At 40.4% G+C, this 8,481-nt stretch overlaps 1 pseudogene; it reads right to left on the bottom strand.

Moving 5' to 3' along the window:
* Positions 1–3,533: 3,533 nt before the first annotated feature.
* On the bottom strand, positions 3,534–4,843 carry LOC113609831 (STAM-binding protein pseudogene; annotated as a pseudogene).
* Between the last annotated feature and the right edge of the window lie 3,638 nt (positions 4,844–8,481).

Raw genomic sequence — 8,481 nt, 5'->3', positions numbered from 1 at the left:
TTTAAGCCACTGGCTTAAATTGTACTTGCTCTTTGGTCTTACTACACAGGGATGATTGAGTCTACTTTGTGGAAAATTGGTATTGTGAGACAGGCCAATTCATTCTGAGAGTTAGCTATTTTATTAGACACAATGATTTCTAAAGGTCATATTAATTTTTTTGTTATTTTATTTCAAAGTAATCTATAGTTTTGGCATTCATAGAATAAGGAATAAAGGTAACCATAGTTCTTATTTACATAGACATTATCTATTTTGCTTTGAAACACAAAATGCTAAAAACAGTCAGCGCCTTTAGGCTGGGTTTATCTCTAGGCTACCCTAGATGAATGAAACACATTTGTGTTTTCTCCCTCTTTGGAAACTACTTAGTGTAATCGTGATAAGCTTGGTATTTCAATGCCTTGCAAAACATTGACGTCTCATTTTAGAAGAACAAAATGTTCCTTGTGATGACATGGAGCATGCCCTCATGATCTACACTTCATCCATCATTCAACTAAAAAAGAAGTATAGAAATAAGAAACATTACTGAGGCCTATTAACATTTTAAAAATTTAAAAATCTTATTTCTGTTGAGTTTGATTAGCTCCTGCCCCAGAAAAAAGCTTCACGTCGACGTCCTTAGTGAGGAGAGACAAGAACAGATGAATGGCTTTCTTCACGCTTCTTGTTGGGTGAATCAGTCATGCTCCAGGGTCATGTTGAGTTTGCCATTTTTGTACAAAATCACTTAATAAATTGATTGGCACCTTATCTCGGTGTCAGTGTCACTCCACTTTTAGAGATGTCCAAACTGTTTAAATATCAAAAACAAACCATGGAGGACAACTCGGTGAGAAAGGGTTTGTGCTAGCTGAAGATCAAAGGGAGACGGATGACTGCTGTATATACGTGATGTTACCAGAGGAGAAGCACAGTGATTTAGTCAGTGCATATGGTCAGAGCTTCTTGGCTGGCCTCAGTGAACAGTGAAAGCAGCTGGAGACTAAGCCAGGACAAGCATCTACAGAAAATCAAAGTGACATGTTCTAAGGAAAACGAGATTTTCAGCATTAGGAAGGTGAATATTAGAATGTGACTTCATATAAACTATTTTTTAGAAAATTAATGAACCTAATTCTGGGTATGTTAAAGGAAAAAAAAGAATCCATTTAAGTGGATAAGTGTTATGAAGTATAAAGCAAAATATGATCACATTAACAACATGATACCTTAAGCTGGCATGGTCAGGAATTTTAAAAGAGCTATCAATAAATTGTCAATCTTGAAAAAAAGATCCTGTGGCCAAATTTTAATTTATGAGTATTTTATTAGCTTGGACTCAGTGTCTGAGTTTTCCACACATGGTCAGTTAATGAATGTACAATGTATTTGGTTGTATAATTTATTGCAAATATGCTGGGGAAGATTTAGGTAAAACATTAAAGAGTCAGTATGAAAAGCAACATTTTAACCTTATAGGGGTTATTCTCTTGAATGATTTGATCATAAACTATGTCATATATGGAGAAAATTTTCAGGACATAAGTTCCATTCAGGATATAACTGTAACTTTAAGTAGTTTCCCAATTTGATTTTTTTTTTTGTCTGACACTCTTCTTGATAAGGTTGTAGGATGACTTTATGTAATCTCATTCTTTTCTGTAAAGCAGTCACTTCAAAAACACAAAGTACCCATTGTGAGAAGCCCAGCCATGGAAGCAGTGATTGGGTATGATGACTTCAGACTACGCTCCAACCATGCTTGTCTATGCAGGATGCTATGGGCTTGGGTTAGGGGAAGCTAAAAGTCATAATGAAAGCAAACTGTGAGCAGCTGTTCCCAAAGTTACTATGTGTTTGGTTTGGACTTCTGCTTTCATGAATTCCTAGAATTCATTTGCAAAATGGTAAGTAAATTTTGCATTTCAAATCTGAACAAAGCATCCAAGGAAAAGAATCCTTAAAAGTAGTGTGACATTGTATTCTATGAAATCTCCAACCACAGAGCCTGCATGCCTGCACACTATCCTATGTTCTATTTGACTTAAAAAAATTTTTTTTTTAATGATACTGGTATTCTTCTCCAGATGGTATAAGCTCTAAGTACAGGGATTCTGTCTTATTTACTCTAGCATCTAATACCGTGTCAGGCACACAATAGTTGTTCAAAAATATGTGTCAAATATTCATCATATGAATAATTATAATTTAGGATGGCTTAAAAGTTAGAGCTAATGGATTTCTTTTCCTTCAAACTTCTTCTCCTAATCTTTCTTATCTTAGTAAATGGTAACAGTTATTACCCAATTGTTAAGCAGAAACCTGGGCACTGCCCTTGATTCTTTCCTTTCCCTCATCCCCCCTATTTAACAAGCCCTGTAGTTGCTGTCTTGGGTCCGTCCTCCACTCCACATCAGCACCACTGTTGTGGAAGCCTGAGTCATGTCATTTCTTGCTTGGACCTCCTCAATGGTACCCTCACCAGTTTTTCTGCTTTTACTCTTGCCTTTCTTTAATCTGTTCTCTTCACAGCAGCCAGAATGATCTGAAAGCACAAATGGATCATAATATTCTACTGCTTATACCCTGCAATGGCTTCCTGCCAACTTGACAGACAATCCCCTTCCTTACCAGGGTCTACAAGACCCATCTGGTCTGGTCCTCACCTCCCTCTCCAATCCAGTCTTGGTCAAGCCTTCCATTCCTTCGTTATAATCCAGCCGTGTCTGTCTTCTTGCAGTTCGCCATGCTTTCCTCCACCTCTCAGCTTTTCTTCCTGCGCTTTCTTCTACCTGGAATGAACTTCCTCCTAGTCTTTGAATGGCTGGTTTCTCACCCTTCCAGTCTCACTTCTCCTTTGAGAAACCTCCCTTGAACCCCCGCCTGAGTAGGTGTCCCTTCACAGCCCCTCCTCAAGCACTTCAAATGCTTTGCATGGTTTTTTTTTAATATGTATAGTTGTTATTTTATTGTAGAAGAAAAAATATCCCGAAATATTTGTTAAATAACAATAACTCCTGACCAAATCATTCTTCAGGGTTCTTGGGCCTCACCATCTGGTCAAATGCAGTGAGCTCTCCCTCAGCCTTATGATAAGCTTCATTAATATTGCCATAAACCACAGAAAAACCCAAAGATTTTCTAAATGGCTTCCAAATTTCTGCATAGATGCCCTTAATTAGTCCAAAGGTAAACAATAAACAAGTTGGCAGAGAAATTAGAAGGATCTCTGAGAGGGAAAAGATGTTAACAATTGGTGAATCTAGAACAAAGGGTATATAAGTGTTCATTACAACATTTTTTCAACTTAATTTTTTAGTTATAGGCAGACTGAAAAGTTGCTTTAGCATGATCATGCTATTTTCCAGATGTGCCTAAAAAACATATTCAATTATTTCTTTTCAAACCAGAAATAGAAAATCAGTTCTCCCCCAGGTGATACATTCTATTCTGTTTTAAAAAGCTTCCAGAGCTTTCTGGAAAGTTTACATTATGGGGCTACAGTACGATGATATGGTTTTATAGTTCTTGGGAAGTGTCTGAGTCAAACTCTCATCGAACGTCTGTGATGGTCACTGCTCTGTCCACAACAGTCACGTGGCTGCAGCTACAGAAGAGAGGTGGATCCTTGCTGTGTGGATGAAATCCTTTCTGGTGACAGGAAGAAATCTCCTCTAGTCCATGGTCAGTTAGTCTAAAGAATCCAGTTTCCTGGAACTTGGGGGAACAAACAATGGCTATCGACTCTGGCAACACCATCTGGTAGGAGCAGTGAGCGTGTAGGTCAACACTGGAGAGGAAGGCAGTCTGCGTGGGATGAGTGTGAATCCAGCCCAGTGTGATGCCCTGCTGATCCTGTATGAGGAAAAGCTCTTCTTCGTTCTCGGTGTTGCAATAATCAGACCCAGCACTTTGCTTGGAGATGAGGATATGGGTAATGGTAAATTCATTCCTCATCAGTTTTCCACAGAGAATTCCACGTGTCTCTACTCCCCGGACAGTGTTGGCACTGGCTAACTGGAGAAACTGTGGGCAGAGCTTCCCAGGTACCACCATGTGGCGCAGTCCATCAATTGTAGGAGCTTCCGAGTTGCTCAATGCTCCAGGTTTCAAGGATCTACCCACTACAGGTGGCTTGGCAGGCCTTACAGTTGTATTATAGTCCGAAGGCTGTGTGTATATAACAGGTGCCGTGGGGAACACATCTAGGGAGGGCTTCTCTAAGTCAGGTACCAGTGGGCCGTCCAGGCCAGGTTCCACTTTCCCAAACTCCTGTACAATTTTCAGTCATTCTTTTTCTAGTTCCTGGTTCTGGATCATCTCCTCAAAGGCATGGAACTGTTGCTGCTCCAACTGTTGCTGCTTCTGTTGTGCCACCCTCTGTCTTTCCTTTTCCAGCTCTTGCTGGATGGCTACGTTTCGGGCAAATTCTTCCTCTTCCTTCTTTTTTTCTTCATTATAGTCTATATATTCTTTGGTATATCGTTTTAACAGTTCTGCTTTCAGCTCTTCTGCTTTGGGAAATGCAATCTCCTTTAATTTCTTTACTGTGTCTTTCTTTTCAGGAATGACAGCCGATTTGTAATCTCAATGCTTTGGTAGTTTCTCAATAAAAAGCGTGATATACTTGTTATAGAGGATGAACGCATGTTCAGTGTTGCCTTCCTCAGAGTAAATAGATGTCATTCGTATAATCTCCACTCCAGAGCGGAAGTACCAACGGGGTGGAATGTCTTTGTTTATCTAGACTGCGCTACCCATCTGGGAGAGAGCCCTCACCCGGTCTTTGGGTGGGAGGCTCACATCTCCACGGTCAGACATCAGGACCAAGAAGTTCTGTCCCCTCGGACGACACTCGGCGCTTCCGGAACAGCTTTGCATGTTTTTATAGTCCCATCACTATTTGCAAAAATTAATAATTTGTTTATTATCTATCTTCGCTAGAACTTTGGAACTTTGTTTACTATAGCACCCAGTACAATGCCTGATATATATTATGTGATCAGTAAATATGAAAAATTAATTGAGTGATAGAACATCCAACTAAGTATTTTATATGTATATATAGTGCAGAGGGGAGGTAAATGGGAAAGTTTTGTTTCGGTTTAACCATAACCCTTTCTCCATTAACCCACTTACTAAGCACCAAATACGTGAAAGCTATTCTGAGGCTGTTGTGAATTCAAAGAAAGAGACCTGGTCCCTGCCCTTGTGTACTTAGAGCCTGGGAGAGAAGATTAGTATGTATACCAGTAACTATAATTCAAGAGATGATTGGAAGAGAAGTGCTCTGGAAGTTTTTTTCATTTATGTACAATTTATATTTTATCTTTTTTTTTAAATTGCATTAGACAGTGGATAGGGGTTTCAAGGAAAAAAAATGACTTGTCTCTGGATGAATCGGGGAAGGCTTCATGAAGGATCCAGTGTTTAACTGAGATTCTGAGGAATATAGGATTTGGAGGTGCAAGTGGAGTGAAAAAGGGCTGTCACTATAAATGAGAAAATGCTGCGCAAAGCACGCAGCTCAGGTGGGGAGCTGCTGGAAGGGGCAAAGCTCACCTGAATAGAAGGGCTGTGTTGGGAAATTGGGGTTTTCAGGGTGTGTGGTGTTTGTAACTGCCTGGAGAAAGAGTTTGTGTATTTGTGTTTGAGGAAGCAAAGAGGAGCCCCTGAAGCTTTTCAAGCTGGGCAGTGATTTCATTCGAGAGTGGTTTGGGATGGTTAGTCTCAAAGTGCCGTGTAGGATGGATTAGAACAGGGAATAAATGGAAGTAAAGGCAGTGTTCGGAAACTTCCAGCTCTAGGAAAGAGGCAAATAAGATCGATGGTGATCATAGTGGGAATGAAGAGTAGGGGGAGATTGGGGAGGTACTACAGAGGAGAAAGCCACCTGTTTTGAAAACTCATTGATAGGTTCAAGGTGTAGGCAGGGGACAAGATAGCTGTGGGGTGATGCCAATAGAATGAGAGCGGAGGTCTAGGTTCATACAATAGTTGGGGAGGAAAACTGAGAAGGAGAGTTCAGTCAGAGTACTTGAGTGTGAGATGGGGAGTATACTTCATGCAGAGTCAGACGACATAGGTTGAAACCCTGACTTGCTCACCAGCTTACTGCTTACTGGTCACCATGTGACCTCCTTAAACTCTCTAACCTCAATTTCCTTCCGCATGAAATGGAAACAAGTCCATGATTATTGTAATATCAAGCACTAGCGGAAGAATTCAGTGAGATTATGCATTTACAAAGTGCTTTGTAAACCCTCGTGGGAGGACAGAATCGGCAAGGAAACTCTAGGTATGTGACTGATGGGTATTGGATATTGGCTATACTATGGATTATAAAACTGCTTTAAACAGTTGTCACGGTTCCTGTTTCCTAGCTTTTATTGTGTCATTGTCCCAGAACACATTATTAAAAAGAATTTTTTTTTTTGGTTTGTTTCATTGGTCAGGTAACCTGACCTTTTTCTTTGAAAATTCTTAGTTATATAAAACTTAAACAAGCCACTGAGGAGACTCTAGGACTTGAACAGCGGAAAAGGTAAGCAAGCTGGCAGCCGCGGTGTCGTTCCCTCCGGCGGGTGGAAGCCTCGCTTTCCCGCACTGCCTCCCTGTGTCCTCAGAGGGAAGCGCTGCCGCGGGCTCCCTCTGGTTAAAGCGCCCTCTGTGTCTGGTTCAGAGGCGCGGACAAATGATGGAATTGCAATGCCCGCAGCAGAGCTCCGCGCTAGGCTCAAAAAGCTCTCAGTGCTCTCTAAAGGAAAATGAAATCCGGCTGGCAAAACCTCGCTAAAGCTCGGGCAGAACCCGGGGGTTATATTTACTTAAAACAAACAAAACATTTAGGGAAGAGCCTGTTTCTAAACCTCCCTTACCATCGCAAGAAATTTAATTTCTTTTGAAGTGCCAGCATTCCAAAAAGAGGGATGTGAAGAGGTATTACAACCATGGACTATGGGGCAGACCCCTTAAAGTAAATAAGCTCCTTGTCCACTCCCAAATAAATGGCTTTTGTTTGAGGATGGGGTGAGTTTGATAAGGACGGTGTTAGAGCATTTAATGAGGTGCAAGGGAAAAATGACTTTCATAAGTTCACATGGCTGTCATTTTATTCTCTCTTATGTTCCCTTTTCTCCGAAATCCAGCTTTACAGATGGGCTTCTGGATGCTTCCGCATCTATTCAGTAGAAATCAGGAATATGTTGATACCAGCCTGCATTTGCTGTGGGTTTATATACATCTATTTCATGTTCCAAGAAAAGCTATAAATGAGGGGGAGGAAAAAAAAAGTTGTGTGTGGGCTGTTTTCACTGGCATGTAGTAGCCTGCTGGAGTCCACACAGAGTCTTTTGAATGGACTGAGCATAAAACATACACACACACAGATTTCCTAGAGCCATAATCTTTTTTACTCTCTTTGATTCTTACCTCATGTGGATTTTATGTCTTGGTCATTTTTTTTTTTAAATCAACAATAGCCTGTGGATTTTTTCTCCTTTTTAAGTCATCTGCTTCGGTGGCAACGTTACCTAAACACATTCCCAATTCCATTATGCTCATTAGTATTAGTGGAGTAATCATCATTCCCTTCCTTGGCTCCTTAGACTTGCTTCAATATTTACACATTGGCTGAAGCTGATTGAACAGAAATAATGAGCCTTCGACATCCTCACAGCACAAGGTGGGTGAAACCTTGTTTCTACTGGGTGGAGTTTATGGCAGAATAAATGATATGTCTTAGAATGATCAATGAAAATGACAGATGGTGTCCCTGGTACTTGTCACACTAGCCCAGCACTGCGGTGGTGACTGTGACATGACCCAAGCTGGACCGACTCTGCCTATCAAGTGACCAGGAGAAACAGAATAGCCCTTATGCCTTCTCCAGCCTCTCCTCAAATTATTATCTCATTCTTTTTAAGGGAAAGGTCCCTTTTTAGCCAGAGGGCTTTCCTACAGACTTGTCAGGTCTTTATTCCTACTTTGGGCTTCCTGAAAGTACAGTTTTATATGTAAAGAACTTCTGTTGGAATTTTTTTCTATTTATTTTCTGGTAAAATAAAGTCAACTTTCCTGACTTCATTAAAGTCAACTTTCCTGACTTCATCAAACACCTAATTCACTGGGCATTTATGAAGCGCTTGCGACTTGCCAGACTGCTAAGAGCCGAGTCCTTTCTAACTTATTCTATCCTCCCAGGAACAAGCTAAAATAAAAAGAATAGGAATTGAAGACAGAGTTTTAAAAACATGGAGAAATTCTAGAAAGCATGCACCTAAGAGTTTGCTTGACCTAATTTAAGAGAAAGAGAAGAATTTAAAATATGTTTTCATCTCTAACAATAACCTTTTCTTCTCAACCAACTCATCACAATTTTCTAGCAATGTGGATTATTTTGAGACAAGGAGAGATCCTTTTGACTAATATTTGTCCCCTAAGAGTAGGATGTTTGTATATTTAGACATCTGTGCTTCCCGTCACAGGACAGCTAAA

This window comes from Aethalodelphis obliquidens, unplaced genomic scaffold, assembly GCF_003676395.1.
Source record: "Aethalodelphis obliquidens isolate GAN/ISIS:26980383/991018 unplaced genomic scaffold, ASM367639v1 scaffold59, whole genome shotgun sequence".
NCBI lineage: Eukaryota > Metazoa > Chordata > Mammalia > Artiodactyla > Delphinidae > Aethalodelphis > Aethalodelphis obliquidens.
The sequence above is the reverse complement of the archived record's forward strand: the minus strand, read 5'-3'. Positions and strand labels throughout refer to the sequence as shown.